Raw genomic sequence first — 14,954 nt, forward strand, 5'->3', positions numbered from 1 at the left:
CATGGAAGAGCCTACACAATCGCTTTACCCTTATACACATCGTACATAGAAATTACCTTAATTGTCCTACTCAGAATCGAAATAATTGATGCAAGCTATACTTAATTGTAGTTGTAATATGGGTAGGCATTATATTCGTGTTATTTTAGCCCTCAGTATCGCTCGGGCAAAAATAATCACGGATATAATGCCTACCTATGTTAAAACTACAATAAAGTATAGCGTGCATCAATTATTTCTTAAACTAAAAAAGCAAAAAAAAAAAAATAAATAAATATATATATATAGGTCAATGTGCTTGTTTTCGAGAAAATAGGCATTGAAATTTTGGCGGGATATGTTCTATCTCGACTTTCCCTAACATTATAATTGACTATTTTAAGTCTTAAAAACTATTAAAAAATAACAAAAATGTTATAAGACTTTTACAAATGGCTTATACTTTTTCATGTAATAGATTTATATAAAGAAAAATGGGGTCAATGGATTTTTTTGTAAGGCATTCAAATGGATAAAACGGGAGGATTCTGAAATTCTGACAAAAAGACAAACACATGACAAGCAATCATCCTTAAAACAAATGTAAGAAAATGAATGCTGAATGTGCTAATATTTTTTACTACACGGCAAAAAATTAAAGGGGGCCAGTTAAGGTATAAATTGCAAATCTACAGTGTTTGAAAACAAGACCATGTGAAAGACCAATTTTTTTTTATAATAATTGCAGCATGACCCTATATTTTTATTGTTTCTAAAGATACAGCTACATTTGTTTTTTTTCATAAATGATACATGAAAGGTTATAATTTCTAAGGGTAAATTCAGGTATAAATTCAGTTCAAGACATAGAATTGCATTTAAGTCAATTGGACATGTTTTACTGAATTTACCCCTAATATGGAATTTATTGCCCTTTTTTAATGTATCAAACCTGTACTGCATACTGTTAATATAAAAAAGAAGAGATAGTATTATTGTCAACGATTCAACTTTTCAACAAGAAACAAAATGGCACAGAAATAAACAACTATAGGACATCGTACGGCCTACAACAATAAGCTATACCCCGTACAGAATGGTGAACTATAAAAGCTCAAAAATGACAATCAGACTAGAAAACTGATATTCAATGTATCAAAAAATTAGATTAAACAAATATGTTACACAACATCAAACGACAATTATATACAAATATTGCACATAGTAGTTATGCAATTAATCTATGAAAGTAAGAACTTTCTATTTAATTTTCTAAACGGAACGCACATGTAGCTAGTCCAAATATATTGTTGTTAGCAATTGCAATTGTCGTTTTACTATAAACTAGAAAAATCACCTGCCTTTTGGTTTTCTTGATGAACAATGACAACATCGACACTTTGCTACACAGCTTATATAACACAGTGGCCTCATTATAAGATTTACTGGCGAAGGAATTCTGTGTTCATAACTAATAACAACAGAGTGTCGATGATACCGCCACTTTTGTTTTGACTTGTTTGTTATTGAGTCGAATCGTGCGCTGCAAATATAGAGCACGCATGTATTTCATATTATTAAAACTCATAGTAAAATTAGTTAAGATAACTAACTTGTTTTTTTATCAAGACGAAACGTTCTAAAACTGAAACAGAAATATCTGACTGATAATTTTCTAAAAATTCAAAATTATAAGATTAAATGACAGAAATAACCAATGTTTTGATTAAGTAATTCTAATTTGAGAAGATGAATCGAGCAAACAAACACAAACTGAGAGCACCATATACACTTCACAATAGCATGATCAAAAGCACCATTAGGTTAGTCATCTGTAACTATGAACTATTGTAGATAATTTGCTCTGACGAAATACTCTTATCCTTGAAATAACAATATTATACAGATGATATCTCGTTATCAATGAGCAGTTCTTTTATTTGAGGTGGTAAATAATATTTATGATTTGTCATTTTTTATAATTTCTTTCGAATTTTGGTTATCTTAATTCTCAAATACTTTTTACAACATATATCCCAACCCAATATGTGGAGCAGGATCTGCTTACCCTTTCGGTGCAGCTTAGATTTCCCTAAGTTTTTGGTGGGGTTCGTGTATGGATCGTTTGAAAATTGACAAATATGCTAAAATGTTTTGCATATTTTGGATAAGAGTTTGTTATCTTGTCTAACTGTTATTTCAACCTACCTTAAATGAAAAAAAAGACTCATAGGTTCAAGGAATAGCTCACATGCCAAAAACATATTTTCCAATGCTGATGGTTTTATAGTTTGTACCCAACTTTTTTGGTTTATGTGTTCATGTAACGCACAATCAAGGATACCTTATATTACTTTTCAATAAAGACTAGATCTGTGAGGAGTGAATCCAAAAAGATATCATACCGTACACTACTATATGTACATAAAAGAAAGGAAATTAAATTATCTCAAGTTACACATCTTAAGGTAGATACATGGTATACCGCCATCTTGGATTGTACAATCACAGTTAAAAATCGGTCTAGTTATTTGCCTAAATCTGCAAATTTGGAGACAGATTTGCAATTTAAAGGTTAGACTGTTTAATAATATAAAGAAAACTTGGTGATTTATTGTATAATTCAAAATATTTAAACAAATGTAATTTTATTTGCTTTTAGAATCATTTTTTTCAAATGGTCCATTTAAGGGAAGATAACTCTTTTAGTAAAAAAATTATACTGGACTGATAGGGAAATTTTTTCTTTTTACTTGTAGCAAGAAAACAAGTTCGGTGACACCATTTTTTCTTTTTATTTTCTTAAAATATATTACCAAAACTATCTTTTCACAATTTATTTCAAAATTCTATCACACAAATTTTTTTTTATGCGCACAAATGTGTTTTTCCATGAACAATCTAACCAAATTTAGGCAATTTTCAACGACTCATAGTTTGAAAAATAGCACGGTGACCCATACTTTTTATTATATTTTTGAAAAGAGCGTAGTAAAATCTTGCTTTTGGCTAAGTATAAGAAAATTCTGTCTCAAAAAATATTTACTTATGATCTACCTTAAATTTGGGATATTTATCCTTCCTGCACATCATCATGTAGTGTTACAGAAATGTGGAAAGTTTCATTATATATTTTAGGGAAAAGATGCGCTTACACTGTGTATCGGTAGCTAATGCGACGATCAGGCAGATTTGGTATTTTAGAACTCTTCTCCGGTTTAACTAAAACAGATGGTTAAGTATACAAGTATATTTCCGGACTAAGGTATATTCGTGAATAAGTGCATCATGGCAAGTGTCTCCTGCTACAAATGTATGTAAGTAGCAGCCGCCAATTGTATCATCACTTCATCAATACGTTTTTTTTTTGGGTCAAGATTAGAACGATGTGAGATTTGCATAGTCATTTTTGTATGCTAATATAAAAAAGGAAGTAAAGGGCGGTTGTGCGAATTCGTTAATGTGTGGGTGTATTTTGTATGATTTCCAGTTTTGCTGTTAAGTCCAAGTACGCAAGTGAGTCCTTCCAATTAATCACAAAATCGTTTAAATTGTTCACAAGGGGAATCCGGAAGGGTAAATAAAGGCAACAGTAGTATGCCGATGTTCAAAACTCATAAATCGATAGAAAAAAACAACAAATCCGGGTCATAAAACAAAACCGAGGGAAACGCATTAAATACAAGAGAATGACGACACAACATAAAAAATGTAACACACACAGAAACAAACTAAGCCTTAGACAAAATCTGAGGAGAATAACAAATATAACATCAAAACTAAATACATGAATTTGGGATAGAAAAGTACCGTGACACATTTTATAATAATGTGAATTCACACTCAAATATAAGAGGAAACAAACGACACAAAAGAAACACAACGTTAAAATGTAACACACAGACACAAACTATAATATAACAATGACCATATTCCTGACTTGGTAGAGGACATTTTTTAAAGAAATAAATGGTGGGTTGAATCTGGTTTTGTGGCATGCCAAACCTCCCGCTTTTATGGCCATGTTAAATATAACATTAAAATGACAACACAACATTACTGGACTACAATACAAATGAATAGGAGAACACAATATAGGACATATGTTAGGCAATTAAGATTTTTAGTCGAACAAATGTAACACCTTTCTACTTTTTTTAATCATTAAAACGGTTTGTGTCTATAATGCCTGAAAAAGGGGAATTAAGAAAAAAGTAAAATCACAAAATTATTGAACTCAATCTTAAAAGTCTCTAGTTAAAAGGCAAACGAATGGGCAACAACTGCCTTATTCCTGACAAGGTACAGGCATTTTGAAATGCAGAAAATGGTGGATCGAACCTGGTTTTATAGCGCTAAACCTCTCTCTTATACGACAGTCGCATCAAATTTAATAATGTTGATAATGATGCATGTAAAAAAAACCCCAAAAAACACACTAGATAAACATGTCAAAAATAGTGGAAAAAATCTAATTCGGAAGGTCACATTCGTGAAAAGGGAACAGGATTTTAGTTACGACATAAGGAAAAGATTCAACAAACTCGTGATGGCGTCCGTACAATTTATAAAGTAATGATTTCAACTTCACCATTAGGGAAGCTGACAGTTGTCATCAATGTGTTACAATTTCAAAACAAACAAGCTTTACAAAGCACAAAAATGTCAGTATTCACCTCAGATGCTAACAAAACCTTTAAACAGACTTGTTAAGAAGGGATATAGTTAAGATACTGTTGGCAGGTCATTTAGGATTGCATATGTTGGTGTTAATATTGATTCACTTATAGGGTCTTTGCATCGGAACTAAACACAATTATTTAAAAACCATATGCTGACATGGCACGGAATTTCTCGCTGCATTGAAACGAGCAAAAAGAAAACACATAGTTCAATGTGCTGGTTTTTGAGATATTAGTCATTGAAATTGTGGCAGGAAAATATTCTCTCATGACTTTTCATAGCTTTATCATTTACAAGTTTAAGTTTTCAAAAATTAAAATTTGATAAGACTTTTACAGATGGCTTATCATTATACACGTGAACGATTTATAAGAGAAAAATGGGCGTTAATGAGCAATTTTGTTTTTAAAGTATTCAGATAGATAAAAACCAAAAGATTCCGAAAATTTGATAAAAAATCCCAAAACATGACAAGCGAACTTCCTTAATACCATTACGCGAGTAAAATATTTTTTCTCGTTTGTCGTTCAAAGTATTTTCGAGTTTATAATAGTAACAGTAACATAATGACATATTATAGAATAATAACATAATGACGGGATGTATAAGTACCGAGCCGCGTCAAATGGATAAAAAGTAATATTAATAATAGAACACAGACACATGAAAAATGATGATAAGCAAAGTCAATACGCATAATCTATACATCAAGACCATCATGTATTATTTGTGAAGTTGATATATCATCGGAATATTTATCAACAAGGTCTTGGTACCTCTCGATGAACAAGAAAAAGGACAATACCAAAGGAATGCAGACAATTCTTTCCACCTCTAAATTCAACAAATATGTTGTCGAAAAGAAACTACAGCATACTGATCACTTGTTTTTCTGTGTAGCCTGTTTTATCCTTTTGTTCACTATTAACAAAATAAACCTTGTGATATCCCAAAATAATAAATTCATAGCGTATGCTACCATTTTTATGTTGAAAGGCATTGTGTATTATTTCTTTCAGGCGAGTTTTCAATTTCACATGGGGAATTATGGTATACAGAGTTGAAAAAAACAAGACAAACCCTAGCTGTTAAAAACAGAATTACTGACATACAATGATACATTTTATATAGGAATTGTTTTTTTTTTGTACACGAGTGCACCATTGTTTATTTTAAAATTGCTGATCTTGGGACATTGCCAATTTTTTTAAACACTTAATGTCAAAACCATTAACAAACTGTGATACCATTTCATGCAAAAACATAAAAAATCGTACTAATGGTCCTTAAAAAATGTTTATTCTTTATTCTGACAGATTGAATGATCACGATATCGAGATAAACATGTACACCGAAAAGTAGGTATCGTGTACACCACAACTCATCAGAAATCCTTTCCATAAAGATACAAATAATTAGAAATGTATGCTATTGTTTGCTTCTGTTAACGTCTATTTACGAGTTAACGATTAAATAAAAAAAAAAAATGAAGGGTACAATAGAAACCACTAAATGTACATTTGTAAATAGTATTATGTGAATAGTTTCAAGCACAATTGACCTTTTTCAAGGTACAGTATTAATATGTAGCAAAAGAAAGATGATGCATTTATCTATGCAAACCTGAACATTGCGATGACTATATTTAACAACAGCCAGTTTGACAGCATCATGTAAAACGCTGCAATTACAGTCGTTATCCAGTCCTTAGTGGGACACCTCTCCACCGTTGGATCACTGCTCCAAATCGTTGCATTATTTTCACAATCACTGAAATCTGATGCTATCACATGCAAAAATATAAAGATGTAACATTCGCAAAAATATGTTTATATTGTATTAATTATAAGTTAACAATCAATAATAACCAATATTCTTAATTTATGATATTAAATTTCTATAAATGTGGTTTGTCTAAATTCGCTACACAGTCTATTATTGTAGTTGTTGTTAACCAAACAGATCGCCAAAACATTTTCACTGATAACATTTGCTCATTTCTTTCGTTTACTGGAAGGGCAACTTCAAACAAAATATACGATACATGTACATAGATAATATAGACGACAAGCAAAACGATACAAGTTAATAAACACAATATAACATGTACTTCCTCTTAGACACACACGAATTTAGATAATTTCGGGAATAATCTGACTTGGTAATAACCGCTTTATCTAGAACTGGCATTCTCAAATCTGATACATATATTAAGTGATCGTAGATTTTCCTACAATCATTTGATGCTGGGTTGCACTTTAACCTTGTTTTGATACTGGTTCACACTTATCTAAGAATCTAGATTTGAATTAGAGTTCACAGAAAAGAAACAAATGTTATTTTCCTTCGAATGTGATACACTAACAAAAGCTGTGCAATTAAACATACATGAGGTTCGTTTGCCTTTGCAAAAACTTAAATATTGACGTAACGTATTCGATCATGATAAGCTTTCTGAGTTTTGTCTCGCATTGTGTAAGCGTAATGCTTGTTTAGATGTTTTAATAACTGCTCGATATACTACATAGTTATCCCGTGAACGTTTCGCCGTTGTGGCATTACAAAAATACGAATCACACTGAAAATAATTGTACGATAGTGTAATAAAAAAGATTCAACATACAGTTGTAAGAGTTGATTTTCCAACAATGGCATTCATAATAATGAAAGCATTATTTTTTAATATACACCCTACTTGTTCTTGTATATCATCTTATGCGTACCTTCCAATGTGTCAAGAAACAGTTCGCCATAAACCTGCCAATACGGTATTCTAAGTACTGTCCATATTCGCCAGTTTTGAATCCCATCTGGAAATGGTTTGACATCATAATTTGGGTAAATGTTTGCATGATAAACCGTTCCCGCAGCAACAATCAAAATCATCAGAATGACCAAGTAATACAATAAATCAATAAGCTGAAATAAAACATTGCGGGATCAATAAGAAATTAATGCTTTCTAGATAAACAACTGAAAACACATGTACAAAATGTATGGTAATATGGAAGGCACATAATCAAAATCATATGATTATTTCATTGTCAAAATTAATTCTGTTTTGTCTCAATAGTTCCTTTGGCATTTGTGATTGACGATTACAATACATATAATTAATTTGTATGGTGATAGCTAAATACAGGCATCTATTATACACAAATGCGTGCCATATTTGCAACAGCTAATTGAGTATTAAATTTCCTTAGGCAAATTGAAAATTTCAACAATTCCAAACGAATAAAACAGTTATCTTTTATTTACCATTTAAACCAGATATGTGTCTCATAACAGAGCTTCCTAGGGATAATAAAACAAGCATATTCGACCATGTTCGATGTTTAGTACGATACATTTTGATGCCTATAAATAATCTTTCTTTTAACAATTTCTCACTTTTTAGATATCAACGTACGTTTCAAACGTGAAATAATAATAGATGTACCAAACACTGCATTGGACATACACACTGTGCAACGAAAGAGAATTTAACATAGCTTAAGTGTATGATTTGATAAATGATACATGTAAAGAATAAAGAGCAGACATTATCGATATACTTACCATTTCTTTTACCATTATAATGATGACACCAATGTTTTTAAACATTAGAAAAACATTAAATAAGCGAAGATACATCAGAAATAGCGATAAACTATATATTCTCCTAGTGTGAATAAGTATTTCCTCTGGACCTAATACTCGTATAATAAAACCATTTATGAACATTACATCGGCTAAGATGGCTATAAAATTCCATATGTCAAAAACATGCAACAATATACGTTGTGGTGACCAGTTTCCATCCTCCGGCCTAACCTATAATGAACTAAATATGTATTAATAAAATGCATCAAATAATCATATGACTGGGGGTCAAACTAGTTAAAACATAGAATGAACAAATCAAAGAATCTGAAAATCTGATTAATACAAGCGATGGTTTAGCTAGCTATTAAACCATGTTATATTCACCATTTTCTACTAATGGTAACACAACCCGATTTTTCCGTTTTTTTTATTTTCCTCATGATACATTTTTTTTTGTGATTTTACGTTTTCCTTAGAAAAACTGTAAAATATGCCTTTTTCATTTTAATAGTTTAACATTGCCATTTCGTGGCCTTTTATAGATGACTTTTTGTTCATTGTTACAGGTCGTACGGTGAGCAATAGTTGTTTTAAATTTCTATGTCATTTTGGTCTCTTATGGAGAGTTGTTTCATTGGCAATCATATCACATCTCCATTTTTTGCTTGATGATTTCCTCTCTTTTGTAATGATGATTTATATTTTTTTAGAAGAGTGATTTGTTTTTTCGTAAGTTATGCTATATATGAGTATTCTCAATATTTGCCTTGGTCCATATACACGTGATGCTTCGATTACTTTAACATTTAAAAAATTTGTGTTTCCCAAAATTTTAAATCAAATTAATAGCTTAGAATGTTTAAAAAGAGATTAAAACAGTAAAATAGTCAAGTTCTTTGTTGTTAAGTACAAATTAATATGCTTCATTGGAATATTATTTCAATCAAAATTAAAAACCTGATTTTAATTTGTTTTCAATAATAACCTTTAACAGTAAGAAAAAGAACACTTGCCGAATTAAAAAATTCCTCTATGAGGTCACCGAATATCCAGACGAAGACTATCCACTCCAATACAGATATGGAATTGTATTTTAGGTCAGTTATGAGGAAGATCGAGAACATAATGAGAACTGCGATAAACAATGTCTGAAACAAAGATCATTGTATTTAAATCAAAGCAGATGATTATGATATATTCAGATGGTATACAAGTATTTTTTGTTTCAGTACTGATATAGAATATTTTTGTTGGCAAGAATGTCGGAACGTTTAATTATTCAGATATTTGTATTAATGGGGTACATGTATGATATTATATTCTCCTTCTGAGAAAAGCGCCTGATTTGTTAGAAATAATATGTCAACATTTTTAATTTGATATTTAATCAGTTTATTCATAGAAACATACATTATACATTTATTTCAATATATTTGCCATATTTCACAAAGCTGATCTAGAACCTCGCGTCTTGCTTTACAGCTTAAACAGTTATATTTTATTCATATCAAATAATGTATTTTTAAAATGCATGCATAGACTCTCAACGTTGTATGAAAAAAATCGGTCGTGATGTATTTTTTGTTCACGAGGTAGATGATAAATTATCGGTTTTATGTTTTCAATTTTGTGTTTGAAGACTGTTACTTGTCTAATTGTTATTAGAATGAAATTCAAAACAGTGTGGCTGTGGCCATTGATTGACACATTAAATTAATCCATTGACTGGGACAATTTACGTGAACGTTAGTCTGTAATGACCACTGTTAACGACGTACCTACGATAGACATTTTAACTGTGGGGTCATCAATGGTTTCTTAACGCCTTTAATTATAAAATAATTCGAAAAATTAATCAGAAATAACCTTTATGTTTTGATTTATATAATTGGTATAAATCAAACATCGTGTTATTTCTGATTAATTTTTCGAATTACTTTATTAAGGTGTTGAGAACCTTTGGTGACCCCATAGTTTAAGTGTCTTTAAAAGGTACATAGTGAGCAGTGGTCGTTACATACAAACATTCACCTAAATTCTCCCAGTCAATGGATGAATTTAATGTGTCAATCAATGGCCACAGCCACACTGTTTTGAATTTCATTCTATATGCCTTGTTAAACTTTGTTGACAGTTTGATTCCGAATTATAGTTTTGATATTCCTTTGAGATCTTCGTCACCTCTACTATCGATCTCGCCAACGAAAAAAATCGTGTTTAATGAAAATCTGACACTTAAAAATATGAAAAAGGGCCAAATCGTTATGATGAACATGAGAACTATAAAATAACCACTTCATACTTTTGATGCGTCCAAAATGCATTTATTCCAATCAGGAATGCACAAAACAATAACGTATGTATTTCATATACGAAGCATTTTATGTAGTTTTACGACAACAATAGAAAAGGAGCTGCCAGCTTAACCCAAAGTCAATTTGCAATAAGAAGTATGTTATGATAAATTTATAAAATTAACATTTAACAATTGAAAATAGATGTGTTATTTTAAAGTGTGCAAAAACCTCTGAGACTGGCAGTCCATCGACAGCTTTAGAAAATTGAAAATTATGCATCAAACAGTTGGTGCGTTCAACGCGTTTTGCAATATACGTTAAACTAGATTTGACGTACCACATTGATCATCATTCTGCTCACTGGCGCTGTAAAATATTTATACCATTGTTTTTCTCGATGATGGTGCTTAAAAAAGAAAAACAAACGAGACGTCAAACTAATTGTTACAAATGTTTCACACGAGTGAAGTTTCTATTTTTCAACATTTTATAGAAAAAATCAGTTTTGTACGATACTTCCGATTTACAGCTTTTTGTTTGCATAACTTTATTTGTATAATAGGGCAACAAACGGAAAGGTTAATGTTCAATTTTCATCAAAAATGCATGATGCCAACGTTTGAAGCAAATATTGTCAAAATATAATGAAGAATTGGTAAAATTCTGATTATTAGGTGTGAGCTGCGCCTTGTACAGCTGTTTAACAACATGAACAAAATATGCAACTTTCAGAGAGATATATATATAATTTAAAGTTATAAATTTTTGTTTACGTGCTGGTTCACCGATATGATATCTATTTTTCATCGAATAGAACTTAAGAATGTTACCGAAGATCTTGAATTATGGGGAATATCCTCAGTGAAGGAAAGTGTTGAATTGCACCAAATCTGGTTATCTCCGGAAATTAGCTTACATGTAAGTGTTTTTTGAAATAGAATTTTCATAAAGATTGAGAAAACCCTAGACCACGACTATAAGAACTCAGTATTCATTCACAGTTTACATTTACATATCTTCCCAAAAGTACCAGATGCATAGTTATATGATAATGTATTCATATTTTTAATTTGAATTGTTAAGACGTGATTATATTCGCTCGCTCAGTCATTTAAACTCCTTGATCAATCGGTATTCACAAACAATAGAACTATTCAGCAAAATTGAGGCCTCAGACTAACCAGGAAAATTCCCCCCCCCCCCCCCACAACTTTCGGTCAGAAAACAGATAATAAGATTGTATTAAGATAAGGTATTTTGTATAGAAAACAACAACTTGCTTGGAAATAAGGCACAACTCAGTTGTAAGCAGTCAGTTATATAAAATTTCAAGTGAATTAATATATCATACTGGAAATTTTTAAACATACAACTTTTCAAACTTGGCTTAGCTTAAATACTTCTTCATCATAAAATATGTTGGACATATAATAAGAAGTGATATTGTTGTGACATAATTACTTGACTTACAAATAAAATAAGAAATTGTGAATTTTATTGATAAAAAGGCATACACAGAGACGGAATTAGAAATGTATATATTGTGTATAATCGTAAATGCTGTAATTACAAAAATTTACATTTATAGTATTGTGAAATGCTTAATTTGCTATAAGAATAGGTGATAACAGATGCTTGACATTTATGCCAACACAAACACATAAGAATAAGCTGGTGATAATTGTAAGTCTTGTCTACAAATGAAAACCATTGAACAGGTTGGGGATACAAAATGAAATATAATAGAAAAGAGTGTACGCAGTGATTTCTTATGACATATCATTCTGATGAATAAGTATTGTGGCAGAAAAGTTTTTTTTCAAGATTTTTCTATATTTAAACAAATGTAAATTATTTCATTATATTTCATTGAACTTTGTAAATACAACTGTTTCACAAACTGAGCCTCTTTTGGGAATATATGTGATATTCTTATATATTATTTTACATACTGGTTAACAGATTTATGATATATATGTTTCATCTTAAAACTCATAATTTGGGAATATTACCAGTATAGAAACACATGATATTGAATGTTAAGGAGGACCTAACATAACTGCAGGTGTACTACATATAGTAAATACTTTTAGTATAAGTTTAAATTGTTAGAAGTTTGGGGCATAACAATATTAAAACAAACCGCACACGTCTATGTTTTGAATTATGATCAAAGAGAAGTAAAAATCCATACTAGAATACACTTTTGGAACCTGATAGTAAAGGTGGAACAATTTTAACCATGAAAGGATTTCTTCAAGGACATTGCCTTATCTATATATATATAAGAGCAACTTTTAAGATTGAACGTTATATAAAACATCTTTAATGTTTGAATACTTTTGAGCAAGTTAAATTTCTTCTTGATTATATTTCATTGTAATTTTATATCCAATGTGGCAAATATTGACCATTGGTGAATATACTCTTTTAGTATGAATTATTCGAAATTCTATATAATAATGATGTTCTTGTCCGAGGCGTATTGGTTACAATTTGAGTCTTTTGACCTCAGTGCTTTTCAAATGTGTACTTGTTTTTGCTTTCAAACTTAGCGTCACTGGTTAGTCTTCTGTGGATGTAACGCACGTCGACTGGCGTATTAAATTTTCAACCTGGTACCTTTTGTTGGCTATTATTCATTTGTTTCTCTGTCCTATATTTTCTCCAATTTATTTGTACTGTAGTACTGTCATATATATAATATTATAATAAACATCGCCATTAAAGCGGGAGGTTTGGTATGCCACAAAACCAGGTTCAATCCACCATTTGTATTTTAAAATGGCCCATACCAAGTCAGGGAAATGGCCATTGTTATATTATAGTTCGTTTCTGGGTGTGTTACATTTTAATGTTATGTTTCTGTTGTATCGTAGTTCTCTTATATTTGATGCGTTTCCCTAAGTTTTAGTACGAACCCGGATTTGTTTTTTGTATATCGATTTATGACTTTCAAAAAACAGTATACTACTATTGCCTCTATTTAAAAGCACTATAGTAAATTTCATTGAAAGGTAATGTTTGATGATGAAAAAATTATACATATCATACATTTGCAACCTGATCCGGATTAAGACTATTTTTGTTCTCATCAATGTCCTTTGTGTTGGTACCCGTGTCATTTGTATTTTCATCATTGTCTTTTTTGTTTTCAGAACTGTCCGTTTTGTTCTCTTCACTGTCCTTTGTGTTCCCATCACTGTCCTTTGTGATCTCATCACTGTCCTTTGTGTTCCCATCACTGTCCTTTGTGATCTCATTACTGTCCTTTGTGTTTCCATCACTGTCCTTTCTGATCTCATCACTGTCCTTTGTGTTCCTATCACTGTCTTTTGTGATCTCATCACTGTCCTTTGTGTTCCCATCACTGTCTTTTTTTCCGTTCTTGTTATGTTTAGATCCTTTGCCATTTCTATAGGAATAAAAACGCGTATCTGCATCCTTCTGAGTAGACCTATGAGATATAAACTCTTCCATACAAAACTGATGCCCAAAATGAAGAGGACTTTCAACGTAACTCCAAACTTCAGAAGCATGATCCAGTGCATCAGTTGTCATTTCTTCGTTATACTCGAACATTTTGTCAAGAAGTATTTCAGCTCTTTTTGCAAAAAGGCTAGAATTAAAATTCAACATGAATCACTAGTAGTATTTGTATATAACGAACATTCAGTATTCATTTTATATGCAACTTTTTAATGTTGAATACTGCAATACAATTAAGCATATCAATGCACTCCAATTTGCACCCTTGTTTCGATAAGTCAAAAAAGGACTTGATGTAGTAAGCGAGCAAATGTCACCTGTACTTTTATATTTTTGATATATGTAAATATATACTTATCAACATAATCTAAATGTGATTTTTAGAAGAAGAAAAAAAAAGAAAAGAGAATTTGGTAAGAAAACTCGTTGATAACTTAGCTTGAGTCATTTTTCTTAAGTTAAGTCTTAATTTTGAAAGATTGAATGTAAATTTTATAAAAATAGAATTAGTTAACATTGAACTAATTAATTATAATTTATAAAAATAGAATTAGTTAACATTGAACTAAATTTATTAAGAAAATTTGGAAAGTGTCAAAAGAACAACAACTCGCCCAAAAAGTAAAAGCCACCCGAAGGCCAACAATGGGTCTTTAACTCAACAAGAAAATCCCACACCGGAAGTAGACTTCAGCTGTTCCCTAAGCAAAAATATGTCCTCGTTCAGTAAAAACCGATGTCATTCTAAAATGTCTAAACTCCAATACATTAAAATAAAAATAAAAATAAAAACAATACCAATATATGCCAGAGGCTGCGGACTTGGGACAGACGCGCACATGTGGCGGGGTGAGTTGAACATGTTTAACAGCTAAACCCTCACTTATACCTCTAGCCAATTTAAGTGAACATTCTTGA

At 31.0% G+C, this 14,954-nt stretch overlaps 1 long non-coding RNA gene across 1 annotated transcript; it reads right to left on the reverse strand.

Annotated features, from left to right (window-relative positions):
* Positions 1-1,345: 1,345 nt before the first annotated feature.
* On the reverse strand, positions 1,346-7,576 carry LOC143081733 (uncharacterized). The gene is made up of 3 exons (XR_012980057.1): positions 7,386-7,576; positions 6,286-6,445; positions 1,346-1,522 (listed from the first exon to the last, which is right to left on the reverse strand). It is a non-coding gene; the product is annotated as an uncharacterized LOC143081733 (long non-coding RNA).
* Positions 7,577-14,954: the final 7,378 nt, after the last annotated feature.

Source organism: Mytilus galloprovincialis, chromosome 7 (assembly GCF_965363235.1).
Source record: "Mytilus galloprovincialis chromosome 7, xbMytGall1.hap1.1, whole genome shotgun sequence".
Lineage (NCBI taxonomy): Eukaryota > Metazoa > Mollusca > Bivalvia > Mytilida > Mytilidae > Mytilus > Mytilus galloprovincialis.